General features: G+C 43.9%; 1 protein-coding gene across 7 annotated transcripts in view; it reads right to left on the bottom strand.

Moving 5' to 3' along the window:
- sei (seizure) overlaps positions 1 to 16042 on the bottom strand; it is a 1036232-nt gene that overhangs the window by 725696 nt on the left and 294494 nt on the right. The gene's annotated exons all lie outside the window — the stretch shown is intronic.

The raw sequence follows: 16042 nt of genomic DNA, 5'->3' as shown, positions 1-16042 counted from the left end.
GACTGCCCAGATAGGTACAAGAGGAGTGTTGTTAACGCATATGTCGACCGTGCTCTCAGCCACAGCTCAGAATGGAAGTAAGTCGACGAAGAACTCTGTAGGGTAAGGCAGGTTCTAGTCAACAACGGCTTCTCCAATGGTTTCGTCGAAGACATCATAAGAAGGAAAGTGAAACGCCATGCAACCTCTGAAGAGACAACCAACACAACACCTATACCCCCTATTAGACTATTTTACAGGAACTTCTTTTCCACAGCTCATAAAACGGAGGAAAGGGTCCTGAAAGATATTGTTAATAGAAACGTTATCCCTACAGACAAAAATCAGAGGATACAACTGACGATTTACTATAAAACCAGAAAAACGGCCAGCCTACTCATGAGAAACTCTCCAGACACAAAACAGAACGCTTTAAAAGAGACTAACGTCGTCTATGCCTTCAAATGCCCTCTTGGGGACTGTAAGCTCCAAAAAACCCAGTATATAGGCAAGACAACAACATCTCTTTCTAGGCGTTTAACGATGCATAAGCAACAGGGCTCCATTAAGGAACATATAATCTCTTCCCACAACCAAACCATCGCCAGAGAAATCCTAGTAAACAACACAGAAATCATCGATAGATACAGCGATAGCAGGCGGCTTGACGTTTGCAAGGCATTACACATCAAGAAGTCAACACCAGCAATCAACAGCCAATTAATGCACAACTATATTCTACCCACCTCAAGACTCTGCTCCAATATAGAAGCATCAAGAAATATGGACCAATAGGCTTTCTACAATCACTTCAATTCAATACCCATTGTTTCATGTTCTGGCTTGTGTTGATGAAATTAATACCTTATTAAATACCACCTTACCCCTTCCTCCTCACTCAAATGTAGATATAAACAAAATCGGAGATGTGTAAGTTCTATTCAGTTGCGTATGTGTTAATTAAAGTCTTTGAAAATGTAATAAGTTTTACGAAACGCGCTCAAGTGTCGCGTCAGACTAGAAATAAAAATGAATTTTGGAGAATTGATTTTTGAATTACCTCCAACAGTGAAAAGAAATGTACGAAAGATTGAGGAAATTCGTGTTAGAATTATTAATCTTACTTTTTCGGTCATATTTAATAATATATGTCTACAGGAAAGACTGCTACCAAAATATATATATATATATATATATATATATATATATATATATATATATATATATATATATATATATATATATATATATATATATATATATGTCGTACCTAGTAGCCAGAACGCACTTCTAAGCCTACTATGCAAGGCCCGATTTGCCTAATAAGCCAAGTTTTCATGAATTGTTTTTCGACTACCTAACCTACCTAACCTAACCTAACTTTTTTCGGCTACCTAACCTAACCTAACCTATAGAGATAGGTTAGGTTAGGTTAGGTAGGGTTGGTTAGGTTCGGTCATATATCTACGTTAATTTTAACTCCAATAAAACAAAATTGACCTCATACATAATGAAATGGGTAGCTTTATCATTTCATAAGAAAAAAAATTGAGAAATTATATTAATTCAGGAAAACTTGGCTTATTAGGCAAATCGGGCCTTGCATAGTAGGCTGAGAAGTGCGTTCTGGCTACTAGGTACGATACACACACACACACATATATATATATATATATATATATATATATATATATATATATATATATATATATATATATATATATATTCTACCCACCTCAAGACTCCGCTCCAATATGGAAGCATCAAGAAATATGGACCAATAGGCTTTCTACAAACACTTCTATTCAATACCCATTGTTTGTGTTCTGTCTTGTGTTGATACTTTTAATACCCTATTAATATCCCCTCTTGTTCTGTCTTGTGTTAATGCCACATCACCCCTCCCACCTCACTCAAATGTAGATATAAAATCGGAGATACGTAAGTTCTATTCAGTTGTGTATTTGTGAACTAAAGTCTTTGAAAATGTAATAAGTTTTACGAAACGCGCCCGTGTCGCGTCAGACTAGAAATAAAAATGAATTTTGGAGAATTAATTTTTGATTTACCTCCAACAGTGAAGCGTAATGTACGAAAGATTGAGAAAATTCGTGTTAGAATTATTAATCTTACTTTTTCGGTCATATTTAATAATATATGTCTACAGGAAAGACTGCTACCAAAATATACTAATATATATATATATATATATATATATATATATATATATATATATATATATATATATATATATATATATATGTATATATATATATGTGTGTGTGTGATTATAATGTGGTTAATGGTTTAAATGTGGTTATCCTGAATATATATACTGGAAATGGTGAACCAAACCACCATGTGTCGCTCACGGAAATATTCTGGCACTGGCTGCTGTATCGTGTGCCTTAGATTGTACTCTCAAAAATATGCGCAATTCCACAGAACAGAGGTGGAGCTCAGGTTTCTTAATGTCTTGGACCCGCTGCTTACCCAAGTATCATTTCTTCTCATTTTTGTTTACTGAGAGTAAACTTCCAAATATTGTGTAGTTGAATACTATTCAACTATTCTATTTACCACATACTATTTAATAGTTGAATAGTATGTGGTAAATATTACCTGTCATGAAATCCAGAAATGATGGATTAAAAAATCCCAACAATCTCAATCCATTACTATGGAGTTTGGAATCAAAATCTGACAGTCCGCCCTGCAGTAAATAAAGAATATATATATAATTTATATTGTAAAAATAGCAGAGGGAAATACTCTCCCAAGCAGGCAAATTATATAACAATCTCAAATAAATCGTTAACAAAATTATTGACTGATTATTGTTTACACTTTTACTATCCAGCATAGATCAACAGAGGTTCACTTCAACATTGTTACTCATGCTCGATTATTATTAATGAGTTTTCTATTTTGATTTATTTATTGAGGCTACTATTTGTGTTTTCGGGTTTTAAGTTCTATTCGTGTTATTTATTTAGCCTGTGATTCTTTTCCATTCAACCTAGGGAGCCGGTCGGCCGAGCGGACAGCACGCTGGATTTGTGATCCTGTGGTCCTGGGTTCGATCCCAGGCGCCGGCGAGAAACAATGGGCAGTTTCTCTTTCACCCTATGCTCCTGTTACCTAGCAGTAAAATAGGTACCTGGGTGTTAGTCAGCTGTCACGGGCTGCTTCCTGGGGGTGAAGGCCTGGTCGAGGACCGGGCCGCGGGGACACTAAAAAGCCCCGAAATTATCTCAAGATAACCTCAAGAAGATAAGCTATAGTGATGTTTCCTCTACTCCTCTCCCCCGACCCCCTTAACATGCTACATGTCAACTTACAACAGGAAGGTGCTACACAAGTCTTCCCAGCTTCGTGCCAGTGATTTTCATAATTCTTCCCTCCAACACGAACATAATTTCATATCACAAAGAACCCAAAATCCAAAATCAAGCACCTGGAAAGGCCTAAATTACTGAAAGACAAAACATTATGGGAATCACGGTGACGAGATCACATAAGAAAAGCAAACTCATCGTCGAAAAAATATAAAACAGACCCAGATATTATCACACTCACTGAAAACTAAACTCTCAGAGGTAAGAGATGTTTTCCCAGAGGAACTGGAATGACCAGATTGGTATCCATCCAGTGGAGATACAAATTCTGCCATCTTCATAAACATAATGGGCATGATATATACTGAAATACCTGTGTAAGTAAACGTAACAGCAATATACAATCTACCACCTAATAAAAGAAGGTCTAAGCAGCAGCATCATGATAACGAATTTTAGATATTATATACAAAGCAACAATGAGGAAATAAACTGAGACTACAACCCCCCCCTTCCCCCATGGTGGTCCACACACACGAGATAGGCAAGATGTATGTATGCTCAGCAGTAATGAGGAATGTTCTAAGACAGAACACCAAGGAACGAAGAAGAAATCTTGCCCAGTAAGAGAATCAATGTAACAGAGAAATTGAGAAATCATTAGATATAGAACAAAATATCTTGCAGTGTGTAGGGAGATTACCTGCTGGGACAAGTAGCCACCGTCACGGGTACAACCGCAGATCCTGCTGGGACAAGTAGCCACCGTCACGGGTACTACCGCAGATCCTGCTGGGACAAGTAGCCACCGTCACGGGTACTACCGCAGATCCTGCTGGGACAAGTAGCCACCGTCACGGGTACTACCGCAGATCCTCTATGAACAAATGTTGAGGACAAAATGCAGAAGGCTGCCTCCATTATCCTCTCAGGCTCACACTGCTTCCAGGAACAATTAATTGTTCCAACACAGCGTGTTGAAAACGTGCATGAAAATTTAAGAGGAAACGCGGGAGAGGAAGAAAGAGAAAGGGAGTGTGAGAAGGGGGAGGGACAGAGGAGAATGGACAGAGGGGGAGAGGGAGGGAAGGGAGGAAGAAGAGGGAGGGCCAGAGAGGGAGGGAGGGAGGAAGGAGAGGGAGGGCCAGAGAGGCAGGAGCGGGGAGGGAGGAAGGTGAGGGGGGGATGGAGGGAAGGGGAGGAGAGAGAGGTTGCAGTCAGGAGGACAGGTTCAATGTCTATTGCAAATGGTGTGTGTACCTAGTCATACAAGTATGTGTGTGTTCGTCTGGTAGCATATTGCATGTGTAAAGGATGAAATGTATATGACTATCACTCAGAATGTTCGGTAATATGTTTATTGTTTGTGATGTGTGTCTATATATATACATGAAAACGTTGTATACTGAACGGGGTGAGAATAGCTTAAGCTACCTCATCCCTTTGTGTGTGTATTTATACCTCAATAAACCTATTTAAATTTCAATGACGACAGGTGGGAGAGGGGGGGGGGAGAAGATAGGGAGAGAGAAAGGGGGGAGAGAAGATAGGGAGAGAGAAAGGGGGGAGAGAAGATAGGGAGAGAGAAAGGGGGGAGAGAAGATAGGGAGAGAGAAAGGGGGGTGAAAGGGGGGATAAAAGACAGAGGGGTGAGGGAGCAAGGAGCAAGCAGGAAGCCACCCTGTCAGCCCAGGAGAGGCGAGATTAATTAACACAGTGGCGGGAGCAGAGGCGGGCCGGGTGGGTGAGCGCCTTCAAACATAAATAAAACATATTAATTACTTGAGCAAAGTGGGCGTGGTCGCGTGACAAGGTGGCGGTGTGGGTTATTGGCAGCCCGGCGGCACTCACTGTGTTGCTGTTTATTTCTGGCCGTCAACACAGGCAGTCCCACGGTGGAGAGTGCCTACGCGGCACACCCTCTCACCCCTGGCACCACCTCTCCCTTAACTACTCCTCGACTCTTACCTTATGTCAAACTCGCTATATCAACATTCCGTGAATCGTCTGGAAATATCAACTAAGAAGTGGTCGAACCTTGGCAACCCACCGCAGGAAACGTCAATATTGTTGCGGTTTAAATTTCAATAAAGCACTGGAATTTAGGCACTGTGGACAATAGCGTCACAACTGCGGTGCATGAGGGCAGGTTACGCGTGCGCACACGCATGCACGCACAGCTCCTCTTAAGGGTGACACTAAATGGAATGAAGCAAATGACAGAAGTGTTTAGGGATGGCAGGAAATTGCAACATGACAAGGGTTTGAAACAATGGTCATTAAGACATCTTTCAAAAGTAGTGAAACAGAAGCTGAAACTGAACCGTGATGAAGCAAAACATCTAAGTGAGGGCACGGATGAAGAAAATATCTTTTCTTTCTACAAGGTGAGAGAGATCGGGAAGACTATGCAGTGGTACACAAAAGCAAACCAACAAAATCTTTTCTGGAAGGGGAAGTGACGGACAAAAGAACAACACGCTCCTGAAAATCGTGTAAACTAGCACAGAAGGAGTCAGGTCAAAATACTGGAGTTAAGTGCTATAAAGCAGCTTAAGATGCCAGATAGTGTCGCACTAGCACAGACGAAACTTGAAGATAACACTGTAAATGAGGCGGTGCTCCTCGCGGGCAACACTATTAGGAAACCTGACATAAAATTCGAAAAGGTGGAGGCGATACCACACTGAAGGAACGTACATACATTTGACAACAAACGAACTATATATATAATCACACAGGAGATCTGTAATCAGGATGATAAACTAATAATTAATATCTACAGTCCACAATCAAGCAACACATGGACAAAGGAAGAACTGGATGACAAAAACGAGAGCCTTATAATGTTCACGGGAGAGATTATAATTATAGTAAGAGCAGATAAAGATAAATCACAATTATTGATATTTGGAAACTTCAATTTGAAATCAATAGACCGGCCAGTCTACGAAGAACAACCAGAGGTTATTTGGATTGATAGATTCGTAACCTCATCCTAGAGACTCGTGATTAAACAGGTTAAACAGGTTACTAGAATGAGAGAAGGGGATGCTCCTGCAATGCCAGATTTGATATTTACCAGGAAAGAGAGAGAGATTTTCGACATTTCAGAACCTTCCTCCTCTGGGCAAAAGCGACAACGTCCTTCATGTTGTTAGACGAGGAAGTTAGTGAGATGTATGACAATTGTTAATTGATATATATAAAGAAGTTAGAAAGATTTATACTAAAACAGATACATAACTAAAAACCAAGATTAATTCAACAAATTGTGAAAATGCCACAGAACAAAATATAAGAAAGAAAAAAAATAAACGTTGTCCCAATATTCAAAATAGGGTTAGACTAAATTACAGATTGGTGTCACTGACAAGTATTACTTGTAATGTGCCGGAGAAAGTAATAAGACTGAGGATGGTGGAGCAACTGGTGAGCACCAACTATGTGACAAATGGTTAATATTAATTTAGAAAGGGAAAGTCGTGCCTCACAAACTTGGTTCAGTGTCATGACAAGGTACTATAATATAACAAGGAAAAGAAGACTGGGTAGACTGTATTTTTCTTGATGGTCAAAAAGCATTTGACATTGTTCATCATGAAGAACTAGTGAACAAGCTGGAGCAGCAGACTCAAAATTGTACTGTTCATCATGAAGGACTAGTGAACAAGCTGGAGCAGCAGGCTCAAACTTGTACTGTTCATCATGAAGAACTAGTGAACAAGCTGGAGCAGCAGACTCAAACTTGTACTGTTCATCATGAAGAACTAGTGAACAAGCTGGAGCAGCAGACTCAAACTTGTACTGTTCATCATGAAGGACTTGTGAACAAGCTGGAGCAGCAGACTCAAACTTGTACTGTTCATCATGAAGGACTAGTGAACAAGCTGGAGCAGCAGACTCAAACTTGTACTGTTCATCATGAAGAACTAGTGAACAAGCTGGAGCAGCAGGCTCAAACTTGTACTGTTCATCATGAAGAACTAGTGAACAAGCTGGAGCAGCAGGCTCAAACTTGTACTGAAGGACAGAAAGCAAAAAATCACAGTCAAAGATGAGGTTTTAAGCTCGAAGAAGGCAACAAGTGGGGTCCCACAAGGCTCAGTCCTGGGACTGCTGCTGTTCCTTATTTATGTGAACGACCTACCCAAAGGAGTGAGTTCATACATGTCAATGTTTGCAGATCACGAGTTACAGAAGGTCCTTGACAAACTCTTGGAGTGGGCAAACAAATGATTGTTGGAATTAAATATTAAGAAGTGTAGGGTAATGAAGATAGGAAAAGGAGAAAGGAGACCAAGAGGCATTGCAACATAAGGGAAAGGTAACTACAAGAAGTAACTATATTTATTACACCAATACTGGAATATACAGCACCGGCATGTAATCCATACCGTGTGAAGCATAAAACCGAAGTTGAAGTACAGTGGTTTGCAACAAGTTTGGTGGCAGAGTTAAGAGGGTTAAGTTATGATGATAGGCTAATGGAACTGGATCCTCTAATGGATAGGAGAAACAGAGGGGATATGATCACCAACATGCAAGAGGGCAATAGACAAGGTAAACAAGGACAGCCTTATCAAATTGAGGGAAAACAGGGAAAGAGGAGATGGGTGGTAGCTGGAAATGGAAATGAGCCTTAGGAACTTAAGGTAGTACTCGCACCCAGTAAGGCTGATCAACATGTGGAATGCACTGAAAGAAGCTGTATTTACCTAGTTATATTCATCTAGTTGTGTTTGCGGGGGTTGAGCTTAGCTCTTTCGGCCCGCCTCTCAACTGTCAATCAACTGTTTACTAACTACTTTTTTTCTCCACACCACACACACACCCCAGGAAGCCCCCCTTGACAGCTGACTAACTCCCAGGTACCTATTTACTGCTAGGTAACAGGGGCATTCAGGGTGAAAGAAACTTTGCCCATTTGTTTCTGCCTCGTGCAGGAATTGAACCCGCGCCACAGAATTACGAGTCCTGCGCGCTATCCACCAGGCTACGAGGCCACCAGGCACGAGGTCGTGTGGAAGCCATCTCCATCCACAACTGGAAGGCTAGATTCGACAAAAAAATTGAGCGCCAGAATATAATAATTGTAATTGTGACAATATCAACGCCATCTGTTGAACGCACCCGACTCCATTTTTGTGTTCCCCAGAAGAAGGTTGTGATCTTACTGACACCTGTGTAGTTTCCTTCTTGCAATAAAATTTGTACTCTTCAGAAGTGATGCGGAGGGAACCTTGGTGGACAAGTCAGTTCACCCAGGGAAGTCCTGAACACAAGACTTGTTGCAGTGGGCCGAGTCGGAGGAGACTGTGAATTGTCTGTAATAACCCGTGAAGTATTGGTGATTGGACCGATGTATCCCGGGATGGCCCCAGTTGAGTTACGTGATGGAATTACCGTCCGTCTGTCCTCTATATTAAGGCTTGTTAAAGGTAAAGCCTTTAGGGGACGCCAGCCAGCGTGTTGCTGGAGAGTGGGAGTGGTGCTGTGACACACTGACGATACTGAGGAGGACTGGCCCGAGATTTACTGAGAAAGGTGGACTCGTCGGCGTGAGTACTGTAGAAGAATACCAGGGAAAGAACCTTAAGTGTTGTACAACAGAGGATAGAAGTGGATTCGCCGGGATAGAAGATATCAGAAATTCTTTTGTAGTGTTCTATATGAAAGTGACACCTGCGGTGTTGTGTTATGTCCATATGTACACAACTATATAGTTAAATAGTTAACTATAGAGTTAAGAAGTACACGTGGTGATGGTTTTGTTTAGTGTTGTTTACCACCATTCCTATTGGACTGACTATTACTGCCAGTTCTTAATAACTTGTAACTCGGGGTTGGATCTGGTAAGAAGAGGCACTGAGGCCCCATAGACAGTATGAATGGGAAGAACCCGGTTACTGGCTAAGTGAGGGCGTACCAGTAATGCACCAGTTAGAATGGAATAAACTAAAGGAACAGGTTGTAGAGGCAAACTCCATTCATAACATTAAAAGTAGATATGATATGGAAATAGGTCAGGAGTCTGTATTAGATAACCGGCGGCTGGAAACACGGTGTCCAAGAGCGAGTGCTCTATCCTACAGGCACAAATAGGTGAGTACACACACACACACACACACACTGTTCATTCATCACTGGAAGAGTCATTATAACTAACCAGTCATTACAAGGGTTGTTACAATCAATATAGTCTGTATGAGTAAATTTCCAAACAACTGTACTTTCATTTTGTCAAGCAACTTAATAATGCTACCTAATAGACTGTTAGTTTAAATTAAAAGATGGCCTAATATCATGAGCGAAGTGGCAGGGACGGAAGAATTTAAGTGGTAGTGATTAAAATAGTTGCTATAAAACGCTACCTGCTTGATACCTGGTTGATGGGGTTCTGGAAGGAGTTCTACTCCCCAAGCCCGGCCCGAAGCCAGGCTCGACTTGTGAGAGTTTGGTCCACCAGGCTGTTGCTACTAGCGGCCCGCAGGCCCACATACCCACCACAGCCCGGCTGATCCGGAATTTCTCTTAGAAAACAGTCCAATTTTCTCTTGAAGACGCTATTCGTGACGGTAGAGCCACACGGAAGTGCCACAAGGATGGGTCTAAGGACCTATTACTTTTCATCTCAACAAAGTCATTCATTACAAGGTTCATTATCAGAAGGAAGTGAGGATACCGACGTTTCTGACACACTCCATATTAATCTTTGAGTTCTTGTTTCTTGATAATAATTATCAGCCGATGACTGCTATGGCGGTAGGGCTGTGGAAGCCTGCACTATGGCAGGCCTCCAGGGCCTGACACCATGGGCCGACAGCCAGGGTTTCCACTCGGCCCTTGTGTTTACAGCAAATCGTTAAAAGGTAAGTTTAAAGTCGATGTGGGCGCTCAAGAGGTAGGTTGGTCATCACACCAACTCGCAGGAGGGCGACCTCTACCGGGACACTTCTTTAAGACAGGGTTAAGAGGCCAGGAGACGTTTCCAGGAAAGTCTAATGACACGAAGCGTCTCCACGGGATGATTTGAAGGAAAAAATGAAATGTCGGAAAGTATTATACCAACGGAAGTTCATATTCAAACTAAGTCACTTTTGGCGTTTACAACAGGCACAAGATGATCTCAGCGGCCGACGTGCCTGTAACCCCCACCATCCCTCAATCACTATTGTACTGTTAGCAAACCTGTGCCTCGACCCCGCAGCCACCTGGAGGTGTGTCACCACAGCCACTCAGGTCAGGGGCCGCCACCATGTACAGGAACCTGTGCAGAAATTGACTGACAGTTGAAAGACGGAAGTCAACGAGTCGAAGCTCAATCCTCGCAAGCACAATGACGCGAATACAGTAATTCATCACTGACCCAGCCTGAGAATGTGAGCGTTGCCCAAGAGGAAAATTAGGGTTCCAAAGTATGGCAGCCATATACAATGTCATCACACGAACTTCGTAATTCTATGAATAAATATTGAAGTCTTATAATGGGATCGAACCCGCGTCCCCGAATATATCCCCCCTCCCCCTCCACTCACTACATGTGGAAGCATCATGAAAAAATGAACAAATTATGAACCCAAAACAAACGTGTGACGTGTTTTCCAGAGGGATATATACCCTTCTTGACAACTGTGAAACACCTCACACAACTCCATTACCTCCACACGTTAAGAAACAAGCCAGCGCTTTCCGCGGGCGTTTTAAAACACGTAACAAAATCTGCAACTTGGAAAGCAGGGAAAACTGCAGTAAGGTGCAGTCAGCGTGACGGGTGAGGCAGCAGCTGGTGCACGCCGGAGGACAGCCAGCGTGACGGGTGAGACAGCAGCTGGTGCACGCCGGAGGACAGCCAGCGTGACGGGTGAGGCAGCAGCCGGTGCACGCCGCAGGACAGCCAGCGTGACGGGTGAGGCAGCAGCTGGTGCACGCCGCAGGACAGCCAGCGTGACGGGTGAGGCAGCAGCTGGTGCACGCCGGAGGACAGCCAGCGTGACGGGTGAGGCAGCAGCCGGTGCACGCCGCAGGACAGCCAGCGTGACGGGTGAGGCAGCAGCTGGTGCACGCCGCAGGACAGCCAGCGTGACGGGTGAGGCAGCAGCCGGTGCACGCCGCAGGACAGCCAGCGTGACGGGTGAGGCAGCAGCTGGTGCACGCCGCAGGACAGTCACATGCATAATTCCTGTCGACGCTCCACACACGCTACGTCCGCACTCTCAAATACTTTTAATTTAGTTTTAAAACATTCGAAACTTTTAAGAAACAATTAAACACATTTAATATATTTTACTCAACAACTACAAGTCCTGGAAGTCTTATAAAATAACATGAGGCTTTCTTTCCTTACTTCGCGACGAGTGTGTTTTAGAAGTAACTTTAATTCTTATTAATTACGAGTAACAGCAGCAGCAGCAGCAGCACGTACTCTAATGCCGTAAGCTATTGTCGTTCTCCTCACCGATATCCACTTTTCCCACAGTAATCAAAAGGCACCATAATGCTAAGCATTGTGTTCATCGCGTGCCAGCGACGTTTGCTATCCTTGATAACTAGACAGATCTTACTTTCTGTCTTTGATGGTCAGAGACTATACGGAGACGCCGTACTCGTCTCCAGACAGCCAGTAGTCACCATCCATCACTCGTCAACATCCGCAGAGTGCCACAGGGACTTGGGTGTTGGGAAGAGTAACACACGTTCTCACAAGTTGGCTTCCAGTGAAGATAACTTGGGTGTGGTCTACACATATGGACCGTTGTGTGCGTTACCTGACCACAGACACCCAGGCACTAAAACTCTCCCCCAACGTGACCACAGACACCCAGGCACTAAACAAACTCTCCCCCAACGTGACCACAGACACCCAGGCACTAAACAAACTCCCCCAACGTGACCACAGACACCCAGGCACTAAACAAACTCTCCCCCAACGTGACCACAGACACCCAGGCACTAAACAAACTCTCCCCCAACGTGACCACAGACACCCAGGCACTAAACAAACTCTCCCCCAACGTGACCACAGACACCCAGGCACTAAACAAACTCTCCCCCAACGTGACCACAGACACCCAGGCACTAAAACTCTCCCCCAACGTGACCACAGACACCCAGGCACTAAACAAACTCTCCCCCAACGTGACCACAGACACCCAGACACTAAACAAGCTCTCCCCCAACGTGACCACAGACACCCAGGCACTAAACAAACTCTCCCCCAACGTGACCACAGACACACAGGCACTAAACAAACTCTCCCCCAACGTGACCACAGACACCCAGGCACTAAACAAACTCTCCCCCAACGTGACCACAGACACCCAGGCACTAAACAAACTCTCCCCCAACGTGACCACAGACACCCAGGCACTAAAACTCTCCCCCAACGTGACCACAGACACCCAGGCACTAAACAAACTCCCCCAACGTGACCACAGACACCCAGGCACTAAACAAACTCTCCCCCAACGTGACCACAGACACACAGGCACTAAACAAACTCTCCCCCAACGTGACCACAGACACCCAGGCACTAAACAAACTCTCCCCCAACGTGACCACAGACGCCCAGGCACTAAAACTCTCCCCCAACGTGACCACAGACACCCAGGCACTAAACAAACTCTCCCCCAACGTGACCACAGACACCCAGGCACTAAAACTCTCCCCCAACGTGACCACAGACACCCAGGCACTGAACAAACTCTCCCCTAACGTGACCACAGACACCCAGGCACTGAACAAACTCTCCCCCAACGTGACCACAGACACCCAGGCACTAAACAAACTCTCCCCCAACGTGACCACAGACACCCAGGCACTAAACAAACTCTCCCCCAACGTGACCACAGACACCCAGGCACTGAACAAACTCTCCCCCAACGTGACCACAGACACCCAAGCACTGAACAAACTCTCCCCCAACGTGACCACAGACACCCAGGCACTAAACAAACTCTCCCCCAACGTGACCACAGACACCCAAGCACTGAACAAACTCTCCCCCAACGTGACCACAGACACCCAGGCACTAAACAAACTCTCCCCCAACGTGACCACAGACACCCAAGCACTGAACAAACTCTCCCCCAACGTGACCACAGACACCCAGGCACTAAACAAACTCTCCCCCAACGTATCACCGAGGTGGTGAGAGAGTCCACATTACCGTCCAGCTCTGAGACAACGCTCCGTAAAGACGCCCATCTTATAAGATTTTCACAGACACTTACAACCGAGTGGGCGATGAGTCACAATAACGTGGCTAAAGTAAGTTGACCAGACCACACACTAGAAGGTGAAGGGACGACGACGTTTCGGTCCGTCCTGGACCTTTCTCAAGTCGATTGTGGTCGAGAATGGTCCAAGACGGACCAAAACGTCGTCGTCCCTTCACCTTCTAGTGTGTGGTCTGGTCAACATCAACAACTGAGTGGGATTTAGAACATTAATTTATCTTAATATATTATTTACTCGATTGAGAAAAAGCAATATTTAAGTAGAAAATAATAATTCTAAATGAATGACGAAAGCGTTTTTTACACATTTTGTTTGTTTTACATTTTAGGAGTCATGGCACTTGTGGAGGTAGGTACAGCACAGAGTGACTGGCGAGCCATATGGGTTGATTTTTCTTCAGTGATAATTGTATGACAAACCTGCTTGATACCTGCTTGATTGGGGTTCTGGGAGTAGTTCTACTCCGCCAAGAATTATACTTGGCTGTCCTATAACTACCAAAGTTCTCAACATGCGGAAAGAATTAAATATACTTCGAGATAGAATATTTGAAATTAATCTTATGATGGGACTAAAGCTGCTGCGTGATAACAAAAACAACATTGTGTCAGTTGCACTGTTAGAACACATACGAAATGGAACTAGCAAGTCTAAATGGATTCAAAGAACTGCCACTCATTAAAATGATGGGACTGCACGATGAATATACAGATGAAAGAGTACAGCACTTCCTTCCACCCTGGCAGATAGTACCTTTTGACATCCTGACCCCTGCATACCCCACCAAGAAACTAATCACAAGCAACCCTCATGCTCAGCTTGCTGCTAAATTAAGCACCATAGAACACATTCATAATATACAAGCTGAAAACAACATACCACGGACCATATACACTGACGGATCACTCAGTACAGCTACAAGGAGGGCAGGAAGTGCTGTTATTGCTCATCAGCCCGATGGCAGCACAATTCAAAGAAATATCCGAATTAGTAACTGGGCGTCCACAATGCAGGCCGAGTTGGTAGCGATACTGGTAGCACTCGAAATTATTGACAACACTGAAGTAGACAGCTTAATTATTTCTGACTCCCTTTCCTCACTACGAGCAATAAACAGTTTGCAATCAAGTAATAACGTGCTTGTCTTGGAAGCTAGACGTAGATATGTAAGAATACTTAGCAAGAGGGGAAATATAAAAATGTTGTGGATTCCTTCTCACATTGGCATGCAGGAACATGACAAAGTTGACGCCCTTGCTAAGGCTGCAGTAAATAAAGACAGTATTGAACGGAATCTTGAGTTATCAAATAGGTCCCTTAAAAGTGTCATTAGACGAGAACTCCTAGATGGATTTGAAGAAAGTAGAACAGTGCAAACTGGAACTAGTAGGTCCATTGTTCATCACAATGAAATGTGTGAAGTAAAACATGTGTATGGGGGCAAGTAACAAAGTCAGTAGACTAACAGATGTTGTCACAGCTCGTATAAGACTTGGCTACAAGTATCTCTGGCAGTTCGGCTTGTATAGGGATCTAGATGAAGTAAAGTGTAAAGTGTGTGGACATAGGCAGGGACACACACTCGAACACTATATCTTGGATTGTAGTAAAATTGAGCCTTTTAGAGATAAATCTAAGCTCACTCTGTATGATATGGCAACCTATCTTATTACCATGGATAAATTACCTGAAATCCTTGCACTGTACCCACATTTTGCTTCCAGTAGATGAACGACATATGAGATTCAGAAACAAGTAGTGTATTGTGAGGACTAATAATAAACAGAAGCTACCCTATGACTGTAATATCCCCATTGGCCAAACTATTATGTATTAGCGATAAGACCTACCATTAATGTATGATGACTTACTGTAAATATGTAGCTCTTGTAATAGCACTTTCTCTGTAACTAGCTGACATTGTATCTATAAGGTGTGAAGGATTGAAGAAATTGTTTATGTAATAATCTGAGATGAGGTCTGATAAAGACCTTTTGTGCCCTCTGTAATGCATTTGCGCTACCGCTCACAGGATGAGTATGGGGTGCACAATAAACTAGCCGCCTTCGGCGGCAACAATCAATCCCCAAGCCCGGCCCGAGGCCAGGCTTGACTTGTGAGAGTTTGGTCCACCAGACTGTTGCTTCACACCGATTGTTGAACAATGTACAGCTTCATGGCCCGTGATCCCCACCCGACGTGCAGCGTGGCACACGTCATGGCCCGTGATCCCCACCCGACGTGCAGCGTGGCACACGTCATGGCCCGTGATCCCCACCCGACGTGCAGCGTGGCACACGTCATGGCCCGTGATCCCCACCCGACGTGCAGCGTGGCACACGTCATGGCCCGTGACAAATTACAGGTGATAACTTATGTTAAATATAAATTATCATTTCCGTAAGCGGGAAGTCATACGGGAAGTCATACGGGAAGAGCCTACCATTTAATCGCCAAGTGAACAATACTCTGCAGCTCTGGGAAGG

Source organism: Procambarus clarkii, chromosome 68, assembly GCF_040958095.1.
Source record: "Procambarus clarkii isolate CNS0578487 chromosome 68, FALCON_Pclarkii_2.0, whole genome shotgun sequence".
In the NCBI taxonomy this organism is placed as follows: domain Eukaryota; kingdom Metazoa; phylum Arthropoda; class Malacostraca; order Decapoda; family Cambaridae; genus Procambarus; species Procambarus clarkii.
Note: the sequence above shows the minus strand (reverse complement) of the source record. Positions and strands in the feature narration are given on the sequence as shown.